Source organism: Coffea arabica, chromosome 6e, assembly GCF_036785885.1.
Source record: "Coffea arabica cultivar ET-39 chromosome 6e, Coffea Arabica ET-39 HiFi, whole genome shotgun sequence".
NCBI lineage: Eukaryota > Viridiplantae > Streptophyta > Magnoliopsida > Gentianales > Rubiaceae > Coffea > Coffea arabica.
The window spans coordinates 56,958,408-56,974,522 of record NC_092321.1 but is presented as its reverse complement, the minus strand read 5'-3'; the positions used below and the strand labels follow the sequence as shown (position 1 = coordinate 56,974,522).

The following is a 16,115-nucleotide window of genomic DNA, read 5'->3' as shown; positions in this document are numbered from 1 at the left end:
ATTTCAATCAATACTCACAGGTGGCCCCAATTGGGTCAAATGCAGGCACAATGTAGTCCAAAATTGCAACAAATGCTCTAAAGATTTAGCAATTGAAATCAATAGGTAAAATACTCCCAGCAAGTCAATTAGATGCCACCAACAGCAATAAGCAATGGAAGTGGCACAATAGCCTTCCAATTCAACAAACAAATGCAGAAAATACCCAACCAAAGGCACTTCAAGGGACGCAAGACAGAAATCAGCAAAGTAGAACTTAAGTGATACCAAAAATAACCTCAACAAAGTAGTGAATTCAACCAATTTGAATACGTAGAATACGGTCAGAAATGCCTCCCAAAGATCAACAGAGAGCGACAAAACTTGCCCACCCAAAATCTGTCCAAATGGCTCCAATTGGACAAGAAATTACACAATTCAACCAACCGAAATTAGCAAATGAGCCAAGAAACCGTCAAAACCAGCAATAGTAGTTCAAAATTTGGACTACAACTAAATCAAAATGTTTGGCAGTTTTCAATCAAGTAGCCTACCAACTAGAACCAAGTATCAACAAATGTAGTTATAATACCCCAACCAGTACCACTGGTGCATCCCACAGATAATGAAGCAACATAAATGGCCACCCCAAAACACTGATAAATCCAACAACACCAAGCAGAGCAGAAATAGAAGAAAACAAAACGGTAAACAATTTGCCAAGAAACCCCAAATCAACTCCAAAAATGCAGATGAAGCACCAAACAAATCACAAGTGAAAAATCAAATAAAGCAGCTCCTGCGATGGCTCAACAAGAAACCCAAGAAGAAGACACAACTGTAGCAATTTAAGATCTAGAAAGAATGCTAATCAGGGGAGGAATTCAATACCTCCACCTGTCAAAAATTGACAGGTGGCGTGCGTTGCTGGCGGCGGACGCGAGAGGAGATGGAGGAAGAGTGGTTGTGGCGTCTGTTAGCTGGTGGCTGTCGCGAGGCTTGGAGGCTCGACGAGCTGTGGATGGCCTGGAGCCGCGACTTGGCCAGGGGTGTGACGCGCGCGCGAGGTGGCCTGGCTGGTGGAGGTTGATGGCAGAGGCACGCGGAGTGGAGAGAGAGCAAAGGGAGAGCTGCGTGGCGAGCTGAAGGTGGAGATTGGAGAGAGAGAGAGAGCTGCGAGGTGGTGGTGGTTGATAAAGGCGCGCGAGAGAGATGGAAGCCTGGTTGCCGATGGAGGCAGCGGCGTCCGTGAGGCTGATCGTGCGGCACAGGAGGAGCAGCGGCGGCGAAGGAACTCAGCGCCCTGTGGGTGGACGGCCGTGGGCTGGTGTTGGCACTGGTGTTGCTCTGGTGCCTTGGTGAGGGTGGCGCGCGAGGAAGGGGAGTGCGGCGGCGGAGCGGCGTGTGGCTCGGGTCTCGGTTGAAGAAGAAAAGAAAAGAAAAAGAAGAAGGAAGCGGGGAAGAAGAGGAAGAAAAGGGAAAGAAGAAAGAAAGGAAAGAAAGAAAGAGAAAAGAAAAAAAGATAATAAAATATTTTTTGGGGGTTTTTTTTTTCAATGTTTTTTTCAAAAATTTTTTTCCGAATTTAAATTTTCAAAATCTGAATTTTTTTTTTGAAGAAAAAGAAGAAAAAAAATGTTTTTTTTCTTTTTTTGAATTTTTTTTTCAATGTGAACTTTTAAATTTTTTTTAAATTTATTTTTTTGGATCGTCAAACACCGTGTGGGTACGCCAAGATTGTAAAACGTCCACTGACCATGAGACTTGAATTTAGACGCTTAACGCGTGCCCTCCCCGCGTGGGCACGCCAAGATTACCTATTCTGGTCATAGTAAGGAAACATCAAGATTGATTAGTACCCAAGTGAGAAACGACATATTTAAGAAATTGAACACAAAAATAACAAAATCAACAATTGGGTTGCCTCCCAAAAAGCGCCTTTCTTTAATGTCTTTGGCTAGACATGCTATGCTTGTTCACGGAGGATAAAATCTTGTAGCTCGCTTCAATGCTTCATCTTCAATGTGATCCTGGTAACCCTCATAGATGGAGTAACCTTTGAGCACACGAGCTACGGTCTTCCATGGACTAGTTGATGGCGCCAAATAATCAAGCATGGATCGCAATTCTTCATCCACTCCCCCATCAAGAGCATTCAACGGTTCAAGATATTTGACCATAGCTACTCTTAACTCATTCCTGCCATGAGACTCAAGAACTTCCGGTATAACAAAATCAATCTCATTAACAGAAATTATAGAGTAAGAGTCAGGAGAATATAGATTAAGGGATGGAGGGGGTGTCAACACATTTGATGATTGTTCACTGGATTCTTTCGTTTGAATGGGTTGCGGTTGGGGTTCCATTTCTTTCTTTTCGGCTTCTTTTTCAATTGCATCTGTACATCTCTCTTCTTGAAACTCTTGCATCTCCTCATCACTAGTCAAGCAAATTGCACTCTCATTTTCTTCAAAATCAACAATGGTTTTCGAGGGCAATTCTTCAATTTGAGAAGCCGCCAATCGATTTATTCTGGATGTCAATAGACATAGTTGATCTGCCAGATAACTCATTGCATCCTTCATCATCTCATTCCTCATTTGTGTCTCCTGTTGGAATTGGTATGTATTAGTAGCTATTGATTCAACTATTTCTTCAAGAGACATACCTGACATAGATGACGATTCTTGAGACTCATACGGCTGAAAATTCATTGCCCCCGTTGTATAATTATAATTGGAATTATCCCACCATCCTTGATCATACCCGTTTGGATTAGGGCCATACCATGTTTGAGACCAGGGTGAAAAATCTCCATAATTATTGAATGGGACACTCAGATTATCTTGATATTCGGGGCACATACCGGTTGAATGATCCCTGGCATAACAAATTTTACAGGTTGCAGCAGCCATTCTTTCTCTAATAGAGTTTAGTGCCTCTGCATATGCAAACTCAGGAAAAAAACAAGCCTCATTGCCTTCCCTGGAAACAACATCCAGTCTATCACCAGAATACGGAGTGTTAGAAGTCATAAACTATATGAAAAAAAATAAATAAAAATAAAAAAAAAACAAGATGAACTAAAAAAGAAACAAATTAATCTGGCACCAGTCCCCGGCAACGGCGCCAAAAATTGACAGGGTGTCAAACCTGTGTAATAATAAATACCTGCTTAAATAAAATATAATTTCTGTAGATAGTGATAAGTAGGGTCGAATCCACAGGGACTAGGGATAATTTGTTTCTTCTAGAGTTCAAAGTATAGGAGGTTTTGAGATTAAATGCCAATTAAACAAATTAAATGCAGGAAGTAATTAATTCAAAGAAATAATTAAGAGAAGCTCTAGCCAAGGGTACACTTCAGAAATGGTTCATGCACTGATCATTGATGCAGAAATAATTCCAACATTTAGTAATAGATTAGTTATAGTTGTCATGCACGCGATAAACAACCAACCCTTCCTTAATTTCTCGATAGCTAAGGTACGACCGTTAGCTATTTCTCTAACCCAAAAATAACCCTAAGTACGACCGTAGAATTTAATTTCTCGATTGCATTAATAATTAGAAATGTCCAATCCTAACCAACAAACACGCTACGAGGGTTTGTTTAAGCTAGATCATATGCTCCCCTGACATAAACCCAATTACGCCAGTTGCTACTGAGGTAGAGATAACGAACAATTACGAATTCAATTACCCCTATTTAGCAAAAATAGCCTATATGAATAATTAATTATTGCGCACTAATCAATCATACACAAGGCCATAGCAATTAAAATCAAGGAACATATAAATACCAATAAATGAAGAAAATAATTAAAACAGATTCGATCTCACAGTAATTGTCGAACCAAATCGTCAGTTGCCCCCTTGACTAGAAAATAAGAATTCTGTTCTTCATTGTTGAGGAAATTCCCAACATGATACTGCCGAAAGTCGGCGTGCGCCTCACAATGGGAAAGAAAAGAAAAGAAAAGAAAACTAAAACTATCCTAAAGACTAAGCATGACCAGCCTCCGTATGTCCGTCTCTTTTAAAAGCCAAAAGACTATTGACTTCATGCTATCCAGTGGTCCCTGCCGAATAAGGAGTCCAAGAACCAAAGAATTGGAGCTCTGCCGAAATTCCTCCTTTAGTTTCCTATTGCTAGTCAAGGACTCTCTCGTACAAGTCATCTACCTAATACTAAAGTCCACATATCAGCAACCGAAGAAGGCTTCCTTGTAGTACCATATGGGGCCCAACTATTTGAAGTCTCAATTGTCTCTAGAAAGTCCCTCCTTTTTGTAGTTTTCTGCTCCACTCCCTGAAATTGAGTCCAATACCAAATATAAGTAAATATTAATAATTAAAACAATATTTGGCAAGGATAAATGGGAAATTAACAATAAAATAACCAATAATTAACACCCTGTCATGTACTTAAAGTTCTACCAATAACAGCAACCATCTCTTGAATATGCAAAGACACATGTTTACAAAATATCTACTTGAGTAATTTCAAAAAATTACAGGATTTATCTGTCCGTGAACTTAACTGGAGTATCAATCAAAGTCTGGCATTAATTAAGGGTGTCTCTTTCGTTTGCTGGTGACTTGGTCATTGTCACTGACCCCTTGTCCGTCCCAACTTGGCCCATTCAACACAGATCAGCTTTACAGAGGAAGGTACGGTTTGTAGTGGGATTTAATTTCTTTTCTTGTTCAGCCTAAAGACTCATTGGGATTTTGTTAATAATGTTGACTTGTGGCCACTAAAGCAACAAGTACTCTAGAAGATCCGTACAGCATATGAATAAGTCAGCAATTGTTGTTTTCTCAATACACAAACACTAGATTGAATTCTTTACAGAATTAATTTAGATTTCACGTCATTAATTTTAGTGGAGATTAATTAATTTCACAAGTGTTCTTTTCATTAATTCATAAGTCAGCTATGTCATTTTCAGGATTTTTTTTCGTTCATTGGATAGGATATGATACCAACTTAGGTTCAAATTAGAAATTCAGCCTGGCCATAGCAATTTGAATAATTTCATAAAGTTGCATATCTACACGGAATACATATATGTGGGGAATATTGAGGAGTAACACCTATTGCTTTCTATATATATAAATGTTATTAATAAGTTAGTTGGAAATCATATTGCACCAATTTGTTTGACGAAGTTAGGAGGGAATTCCAAAGAGATTCAGTTAGATTGGCAGATTTAGCCCAGTTTGTTAAAGTATGTGCAACTTTATTTGATTCTCTATGAATCCATTGAACATCAACATGAGTTTGTTCTAAAGAAACCAATCGCACATCTTCAATGTTACCTATTGTTATGAGCTGATATTCATTTGAGATAAGCATATTTTTAGTGAGTAATTTAGAATCAAAACTTTATGGAGTCAATTAAGATGTTTCATCTTTTTTTTTTCTGGCTAACCCCTTATGCGAGGAGGGACGCCACCCCCTTGTATTATTAGAGACCATAAAGTAACAATACAAAGCCTTAATTACGAGCAAATCTAACTCGAATAACGGGAGTCTGTGACCTATTTAAACCCAAGGCCCCCCTTGCCAATCTTGGTAAATCTGACTGTGATGTATACAAGACAATATCCTCTGACTACGCCCCCACCTTGGCTAGAGCATCCGCCACCTGATTTGCCTCACGATAACAATGCTCCACTGTCCATTCCAACCCCTGATTTGCCTCTGCCGATAAAAGATGTTTCATCTTTTATTCCCAATATAAAAATTTTTTCCTATCGCATTTTATTGTTTTGGTATTCATTCTTCTTTTAGCCTATTCTTGTTTGTTGTAAATTTTGCAAAAGTTGATCATAGAATGCAATTATAGAGAAAAAAAATCAGCAATTAAAGTTAACTCCTACGTATATTCTAGATTTTTCCCTTTTTGGTTTTAAAAAAAATCTAAAATCTAGATGTAAAAGTAAATGAGAACAGCCCCTGTGACAAAGATAATATAATCTGTTAATTATAGAATAATTATACCAATTTATGGCTTTGATTAATTTTAATTTTGTATTTCTTTAGCATGTAGTCATATTTATTATTCCTTTACATTTTCACAATTTCCAGTTTAAAAAAAACATTTACACTTGGGAACCTTTAATAGTGGTGGATTTAAAGTGGGGGCCCGTGCGCCACCAAAAAATCCTACAAACACACTTTGAAAAAATTATGAATTTTTATAATGTGTCCCACTAGTTTTAAAATTACTTGTTCCCCTACTGATGTCAAACAATGCAAAAAAATAAAGTGCATGGTCTTCGGTTTTCTATTTAACTAAACGAAAGGAAGCTAAGGCAGAGTCAATGGAAACTTTTTAAAAAATAAAAAATAAAACGGAAAATAAAATAGTAAAATAATTGAGCAACTATTACTTTTATTCTCCCTCCATCCTTTTTTAGTATCATGTTTTTAGAGTCATCTTTTCAAAATCAACACAACTTCATAAGCTGTTCCATTTTACCATTTGAAAACAATTACTTTTTTTTGCGTGCCACTCCACTCATAGAATTTAAATGTGAGGGCCATATTTAAGGTTAATCGAAAATCACCACATTCAATCTTAATAATTTCACTTTTTTCTTAAAATGGTTGGATTTTCTAAAACAAAAAAATATCAAATTATGGCACATAGGGAGTGCAAGATTTTCATGGCCAATTTTTATATTTCAATTACTGTTTAAACTTTGTTTTCATGGAGAATATTGGTTGTGGGATCGTGCTGCAGTGACAAGTCACCTCACGAAGTACTTAAATAATTCAAGTTACCAGTAGTTGTCTAAATTACCCAACTTTAGCAACAATTTTGGTCCTTTAGCATCTTTTCTAAGTCCATTAAAATAATGATTATAAATTCTGGGTAAGTTTTTTAACTAAAATGGTAAGTTTGTTCACTAAACTAGTAATTTTAGTCATTCATCAAATTTACCAATTTATTTGTCAAACTTACCATTTTTTAACAAAAACTTACTATTATTTCAATTAAACTTACTATTTATAATTGTTGTAACTTTCTTAAGTAAAACGGTAAGTTTATGAAATAAAGTAGTAAGTTTGAACAATTCATCAATTTACCATTTTATTTGTAAAACTTACCATTTTTCAACCAAAACTGACCATTATTGGAATTAAACTTATTAACCATTTTTCAACAAGAACTAATCATTATTTGAATTAAACTTACTAAATATAATTGTTGTAACTTTCTTAAGTGAAATGGTAAGTTTGTGAAATAAAGTAGTAAGTCTGGACAATTCACTAATTTACCATTTTATTTGTAAAACTTACCATTATTTGAATTAAACGTACTAATCATAATTGTTATAACTTTCTTAAGTAAAATGATAAGTTTGTGAAATAAAGTAGTTAGTTTGAACAATTCACCAATTTAACATTTTATTTGTAAAACTTACCATTTTTCAGTAAGAACTTACCATTATTTGAATTAAACTTACTAATATTGTTGTACTTTCTTAAGTAAAATGGTAAATTTGTGAAATAAAATAGTAAGTTTGAACAATTCACCAATTTTCCATTTTATTTGTAAAACTTACCATTATTTGAATTAAAATTACTAATTATAACTATTATAACTTTCTTAAGTAAAATGGTAAGTTTGTGAAATAAAATAGTAAGTTTGGACAATTCACCAATATACCATTTTATTTGTAAAACTTACCATTTTTAACAAAAACTTACCATTATTTCAGTTAAACTTACTAATTATAATTGTTGTAACTTTCTTAAGTAAAATGCTAAGTTTGTGAAATAATGTAGCTCCGTTTGGATTAGCTGTTTTTGGGTTTGTTTTTCAAAAACACCACTATAGCATTTTGAATCTGAAAAACAAGTCCGTTTGGATTAGTTGTTTTTGGGGTTGTTTTTCAAAAACTATATGAAAATCTTTTACTGTAGATTTTTTTGGATTATTTTTAGAGGTATTTTTGAAACATATTTTTGAGTATTTTTAGAATATTATAATTTTATATTTTTATATAAACATACATTTATGCATTTATAATACATTTATATTTATAAATGTATAAGTGTATATTATTATAAATGTATAAATTATAAATGAATATTATAAATACATTATAAATTATAAGTGTATATTATTATAAATGTATAAATTAATATATTATAAATATATATTAATATTATGTAGAAATGAATTTATATAATTAATATAAATGTATATATGTATTAATATTATGTATAAATTTAAAATTAATATTATGTATATTAATATAAATGTATAAATGTATTATATTATATATAATACATAATATAAATGTATATTTAAATGTATAAGTGTATATTATTAAAAATGTATAAATTATAAATGAATATTATATAAATGTATAAATTAATATATTATAAATATATATTAATATTATGTAGAAATGTATTAATATAATTAATAGAAATGTATACATGTATTAATATTATGTATAAATGTAAAATTAATATTATGTATATTAATATAAGTGTATAAATGTATTATAATATATATTATACATAATATAAATGTATATTATAAATATACATAAATATTTATATATTATGTATAAATGTACATTTATATAAATGTATAATATATTATATATTATATTATATATAATTTATATAACATATAATATTTATGTAAATATATTATAAATATATAAAAATATATTATAAATAAAATAAAATATTTATAATTTGTATGTATAAATATATAATATTAGAAATGTATAATATATATAATATACATTAATATTAATATAATTTTTGTATAATATACATAATTGAAATGTACATATTAATATATATTATAAAACAAAAATGAATAAATATATTTATAATATTTATTTCAATTGATATAGTATTATACATAATTGAAATAAATATATTTATACTAATATAATATATATATATAATATACATAATTGAAATATACATATTAAAATACATAATTAAAATATACAAATTGAAATATACTTATTAAAATATACAAATTAAATATACATAATTGAAATATATTTGGAGTTGGTTTTGATATATTGTTTGGATATGGTGTTTTTGAAATACACATTTACTGTAGCATTTGGAATGTGAAAAACAGTTTTTCAAAAACAGGTGCAAAAACACTCAATCCAAACGGAAGTAAGTTTGAACAATTTACCATTTTATTTGTAAAACTTACCATTTTTAAACAAAAACTTACCATTGTTTAAATTAAACTTACTAATGTTTTGTTGGAGAAGTAGTAATGTTCGGTATTTAAGAGTAAATTTCAAATCACACTTATAACTTACCAATTTTGTTACCAAAGTTACCATATTACCACCTGATGTTACTTTGAATCTTGGAAACTTAAATGAACAGTAGTGCAATTGTGAGGGTCTCAAAATTTCATTAATTTCTGAAAATTAAAATAAATATTATTTAAACTTTGAAAATTATTAAATACTATGAATTTATATTTAAAAATGTGTATTTATATTATTAATGATGTTTTCACTTATATAAATGTTATATTTTAATTTACATGAATTTTCAAAATTTATTTGACGGTTCGCGTTCGGCTAAACTTTAAGTTGGATTTTCGCACTCCCATACGCAATATAGCTCTAAGTTGAACTGTATGATATGTAGAGGTTATAAAAATATATAATTCAGTTGAGAAAATGCTAGATGAGGAATTTCTACTAGTAGATAAGAATTTCGCGCTTAAACGCGATTCAAATTCGAAATTGTCACCATTAATGGCATGCCCAAAAAGTCTTCAAACCTATACGCTAGCTTACCTTCATTTTCAACCCATCTTATCACCAACTACCAGCCGTTTCTCTTCTCTTCAAGCTCGATCATCTGTTGCAAGAAGAGCTAAGAGCCACGGCCATTCCCAGCTTCCAGCAGCCCTCCATCTTCAACCATTCCCAAACCCAACGTTCACCTTCCATTTCCAGCTTCCACCTCCATTCTTGGCTGCTGTCTCGACCGAGCAAGGAGGAGGAAGATCGCTGCTGCTGCTGCCAGCGTTGTGTTGGACCAGGGGAGAAGGAGAAACCAGCTGCCATTTTTCTTTCCTCCAACCACAGAACCTTCCAAGCTGACTCAAAACCCCAGACCCAAGCTTCTCTTCACCTCAACGTTTGCTGCTGGGTTGTTGCTGTGGGTGGTCTGACCGAGAGAAAAACAGAGTGCAAGGGGTGCCGACTGACCTCAGTGATTCTAGGAGCGAACTTGGGGAACTAGGCACTTCATTTAGCTAGTAAACAACCACCAAAGGTAACCCAAAAACTTCCGCTTCATCCCCTTAGCCAAAATTTCAGATTTGTTACAGCTTTTGGTTCTTGAAGTTTTAGCTTGTCTTGGTGAAACATGTTGGGTTGCTGATCCTCTAAGCTAATGATTGATGAAGCTAGAGGTGTTTTATGTGCTATATGTATGTTTTGAGGTGGTTAAATGTTGGAAAATTTTTTTTAGAATGAAGCTGGGGTGCTGCCGAGAGAAAGGAAAATTTTCCAGATTTGTACCTGTTGATGTTTTGCAATTTTTGCTTAGGTAATGAACTGGATTGCTTGTTGGGAGGTTGGACTATTTTGTTGTGATTGTTATGGACTTAAAATATGAGTTATAAGTTGAAGATGGTTGAGCAAAAAGAGGAGAAAATTCTGCTCTGCTAAACCGAACCAGCAGGCCTGTTTTTCTTCCATTCTTTACCCGAATTTTTGAGCTGGATTTTGTGAAGTTATTGAGCTATTTAAATCATATATACGTTCACCTATATGTGTAGAGTAGTTTTGGTGAAAATGAAGCTTTGGTACAATGGGAAATTTCCTCGAAAAACCAAAGAGAAAAATGCCCCTTGAGCTGTCCGAAAAATTCTGGAAATTTCCAGATTTTTGGGCGAATTTGGGGTTTGGTTTTGACACGTTTTTGAACCATTTGAGCTGTAAATATGTTGACCTATATGTGAAGTATTGTTTGGGTAAAAATGTAGCCTTTGAGTAGTTGAAAAATCTTGGACAAATGGAAGAGGAAATGGACTTCTTGTACCAAATGCACTTGGAAATTTTTCCAGCTTTGCATGAGACATGTTAAATAATTTTCACGTTAACATGAACCCAATTTGACTTGTGTTTAGTTAAGGGGTGTGTATAGCTCAATTTGGGACAAAAATCTAGTAGAGTTTACGTTCAAAAAGTGGACCAAAATTTTATTCTTCACGACGCTACCCAAAACAGAAATTTTGTTTGAAATTAGAAATGATTTTTGACGTTTGGATTTCGTTTTGGTTAACTGTGGACTAAATTGTCCCGAAAATGTTTTCTAGCATTAACCTTCGTTACTAGGTCCACTTCGAGTCAATAACCTTGAATTTTATTAGACCAAATGTCCTATTTCGAGAAATATGCCAAATTTGGAAATTTTCTTGAAAACTCAAGTTTTTGCCTTCATGAAAATCCTTGAACCAAGTTGGTCAATGGAATTTAGCAAACTTAAGGAGTTTCTATTTTATAGAAATTTCAACGACTAGTTTTACTTGGTTTATATGATTTCCTCTTAAAGGAATTTCCCAAGATATTTTTGGGGAAAATTAGAGGGGAAAATTCTTCTAAATAGTCAAATATGATTCTTCTCAACTTGTGACACCAAAGTGGTGTTAATTGCTTATATGACTCTAGAACTTGGTTATTGGAATATTTGACGAATTTAGCAAGTTTTTGGTTTTAAAGAAACCTTAAAATTTAATTTCACTCGAAATTGTGGATTTCACTTTGAGAAATCAATTAATGCTAGGTTGGGATTTTTGAGTGAAATTAAATGCTAGTTGACTCGAGTTAAATTCACCAACTCAAAAGTGGAAATTTATGTGAATTATTGGTATGATTTTAGGAGTTGGTGAAGAGCACAATCTCGATCAAAGTTTGCAATTCTAGACTCTTCACTTGAGGTGAGTGTCTCTTGCATGAATCGTGTTTAACTGCTAGTTGAACTACTTGTTAAAAGTACTTGCTAGAGATATCATGAAATGTTATATGCTATGTGATTTCGTGAAATATCACAAGTACAAGTGTTGCAATGTCGATTGGAGCGGGGTCTCGTCGACTAAATAAACCAAACGGATGTACGTACCACGCTCTATTAGAGTGGGAGGTACCTCTCTGCCGTCTTGGTAAAAGTGCTTGCAAAAATTCGTGTTGGAGTCGGGCCCGAAAATAAGGGGAAAGTCGTTGCTAGGAGACGTGTAGATTAGGGAAAATGTTTACATGGAGATTAGGTAGTGAAAGTTGACGGAGTGTCAACTACTATATATTACCTGATCAAGTGCGAGGACTTTGGCTCCTGAGAGCCCCGTATCCTTTTCTTGCCATGTTACTTCGTTTTTTCCTAAATTGTTAATTGCTTACTCGTCCATTTGTACTTGTTAAATTGCCCTATGTGAATTGCATGTTTCGAGGCGCCACTGAGCTATTGGCTCATCCCTTCCAATTTGTTTTCCTTGACAGGTTCTGAAATGCATGAAGTCTTGGAGAACTAGAAAAGAAATGTTATATTTTGAATGCCCACTTTTGTAATCGTACTTTGGGAGATACTTTAATATCTTTTGGATGATTTTCTTGTGCCTTTGGGAAAATGTGAATCCTGTGGTGCTTCTGTGCCCTGAGTTAGGAACTTTAAATTGTATATTAAGTATTTTAAACTCGATGTTTTCGTTGGTACTTGGAATTGTATTTTCGGGCTGTATAAGTTGAATTGTATGATTTATTTAAGTACTTAGCATGCTCGAGAGTAAGGTTTATTTTCAATTTATGTTTGGTGATATTAGTTGCTAGAGTGAGTGAGTCCTGGCGAGAGCTAGGCAGACGACCCGCCAACCCTTTGGTTCGCCTTAGGGGGAAGTGGGGCCGTCACAGTAATTGTCACTAAAGATACCAATCTTGGATGTGGGGACCATTATTAACTGGTTGTACCAGTATTTTAATGTAAAATATTCACAAGTTATGTTAACGATTGACACTATAGCATTATCCTTGGCGGTGCTTATGACTTTCTCTTTTTTTCGTTAGACTTGTTTTTTAGTATCGCATCCAACTCTTTGGCAGATATTTTTTCGTGTTAATCGGATTCCAATTTGCTACAAAACATATTTCACCACATAAGACCGTAGAACTAGATGGCCAACAGCAAAAACGTACTGAAAAGTTCATTTGCTACTTATTTTGGACGACCAAACACATAATCCGGAGGTAATATGGGAACAAAAATTCTCTAATTAATTACCATTATAATAGATGCTTTAGGTTCTTCCCCGCTTCAATAAAAGCTAAAGTTCATTAACGCAACATGGAGAGAAGAAGCAAGATTAACTTAGTGACGCCATATGAATACAATTAATGTAGAAGAGATAAAAATAAAAGTGATCTAATGTGGTGGTAATGTGGTAGCATTTTTCTGGTTGGCTATGGCCTTTATCTAATGCTGTTCTAGTCATAGATGAATAAATGCTTTTCGCATGTAAGCAAAGTATCAAACACTTTTGATTCATGCAGATCAGCAACTTCACTTTTTCTCTTTCTGTGTTGAAACGAAGTATTTATAAATTGAGTTCCGTAGAATAAAAGGTACCTTGTAGAGGTACTCTCTCCACTTTATTGTTATTTAATATTTTCACTATTTTGCTATTCCGAAATAGAAGTAACTATTTTGCTATCCCAAAATAAAATAGAAGTCACTATTTTGAGATTCACACATAACATCAGTTTTGTTTCAATTTTGCAATTTCAAAAACTTAGATAAATTTATCTAATGCCACCCCTTCAGAACTTAATGGACCAAGACTGGTATAGTTAAAATTTTCGTGTGGTTGTACGGATATTATACTTCTTAAATAATTTAATATACAATCATGTAATTTTGTTCAACGCGAAAAGTTTGTTCGTGTATATCAACTTGATGCATAAGTGCAATCTAACAGTATAACCACCATATAAAATCACACCTATTCCAATTCCAAACATAATAATCACATGTATTCATAACAAGTTGAATTCCCAGAAAAATGACTCTCATACTTGGATAGAGGTAGTCCATTTATATTTAAATGAATACAAGACAGATGGTAACAAACACACCTGGATAGACTGATTAAGTTATCACTGAGCAGTGATGTTTCAGTGATAACACATACAGGCATACATAATTAGCAACTGACATAGGAACAGCTACCATTGGCGGCACATATGCAATTCTAGTGAATTGTTGGCCTTTATTTCACATTACAAAGTACGGTGCAAATTGTAGCATATAGTAGGCTTTCAACATTTGTAGCGACAGTAGCAAGCATAATGACGTTGATGACCTTGGCCAGTCCACATACATGATCCGGAGTCAGCATGGTCTCGAGACTTGCAAACATTGTGGCACCCTTTATCGGCACATTTCCCTGACCAGAATTTGCTAGGCTTCTGGCAAGATTTAGCTTCAGCTATTGGCATCTCTGCATGAAACAAAGCAAGAGAAAGAGCAAATTATGTACAGTTAGTCCAGAGTTTATGATATGTATGAGGGATCTAGCCTGTCCACCTAGCGGATAAGTGTTTGTTAGTATTATAGGTTATGGCTCCTCTATGTCATTGTTTTGTGTCAATCTTTATTCCATTTTCTATTTTTGCACCACATGTAAAGTTACTTGCAACACTATACATGTATATTTGAAGTAGATTTACATGTGACGAGAAATTAGAATGTGGAAGAGAAATTCAAGAGCAGAAAACATTTATTGAAAAGCATACGTAACACAAATTAGTTCGTAAAATTTTGATTGTGAGTATACATGCACATGATACGCATGTATAACTATTGTAATTCATTGCTAGTGACAACCATATCTGTTTATTATACTCGAAATTCTCTAACTAAGAGAGAGGTAGAGACAAATAATTAAAACTTTGGGAATGTGCAAATATATGCCATTCTGTGCATGTGTTCACCATTTAAGACTAGCTACAACTTACCATTTGGTACGAGGAGGAGGAAGCAGATGAGCAGGGCAAAGAAGGTTGCGCAGCTGAATTGAGATTTAGCCATCTCCGATATCTTATGTTAGCTTTATTTGAGAGAAAACAAGTAAATGATGATACCTATTTATAGCAAGAGACTGTGAAATTTTCCAAAACCTAATCGGTAGTTGTTTTGAAACTTCTTGTCGCTGAGTTGTTAGAGAAAGGGACAAATATCAAAGAATAAAGACAAAGTCTAAGTCATAATTAGCTTGCAAAAGGAGTTTGAACAAAGTATCAACACCGTTAAGATTTGAAATTTTTAAGTCCGGCAATTTCTAACCTCTTTTAGTAGGAAAGATAATGACCATTAGCATAATGTCACAAAGTAAAGTATCAATTCATCTGGTTGCTGGATTGTCGGTTACATCATTTTCATATACAATCGATGGACGCAAAAACTCACCACGCATGCTACCTTCAAAATCTGTGCCTTGAGAAGAATAATGCTTAAATGAAAGCACATTTTGTACAAGAAAAAGTTTGGTATGATATCTGTTTCTTCCTCTTTTTCTTCTTTTTTATTTTTATTTTTGGTACATCAATTTAGAATTTAGAAGCCACAAGGCAGAAAGGACGGCAGCAATGGATACTTGAACCCCATATCCCTCATGTTTTCGATGCACATTCTTGTGCTTTATTTTCTCACAACCAAGACTAGCTAGTAAAGGAAGATTGAATATAAGATATTAGAATTTTTTTTACCAATGATCCATTTAAGTTTTCTTGAGATTTAACCATGTCCATTATTTGAATTTTACAAAGCGCGTGGAATAAAAAAAATCAAGGATGATAAGAATTTAAAGCAGGGCATATATAGTGAGCTTTTCAAGTATCTGATATACGTTGAAATTTGAATCATTCATATCCGTGGAAGATCAAACAAAAGGAAATGTACGAATAGAATAAGATGCTAGATAAGAAGTTCAGCAAACATCACTTATCCAAGGACATAATTAATAGCATTAAGACCGGTACAAAATTTGAATAGATCAAAAGACAGCTTAATTTCCTACCGTCTTAATAAGATATATTGATTTATTTGAGGATTACTA

General features: G+C 33.6%; 1 long non-coding RNA gene across 1 annotated transcript; it reads right to left on the bottom strand.

Annotated features, from left to right (window-relative positions):
• Positions 1–14,049: 14,049 nt before the first annotated feature.
• Positions 14,050–15,155, bottom strand: LOC113694977 (uncharacterized). The gene is made up of 2 exons (XR_011817187.1): positions 15,016–15,155; positions 14,050–14,498 (listed from the first exon to the last, which is right to left on the bottom strand). It is a non-coding gene; the product is annotated as an uncharacterized lncRNA (long non-coding RNA).
• Positions 15,156–16,115: the final 960 nt, after the last annotated feature.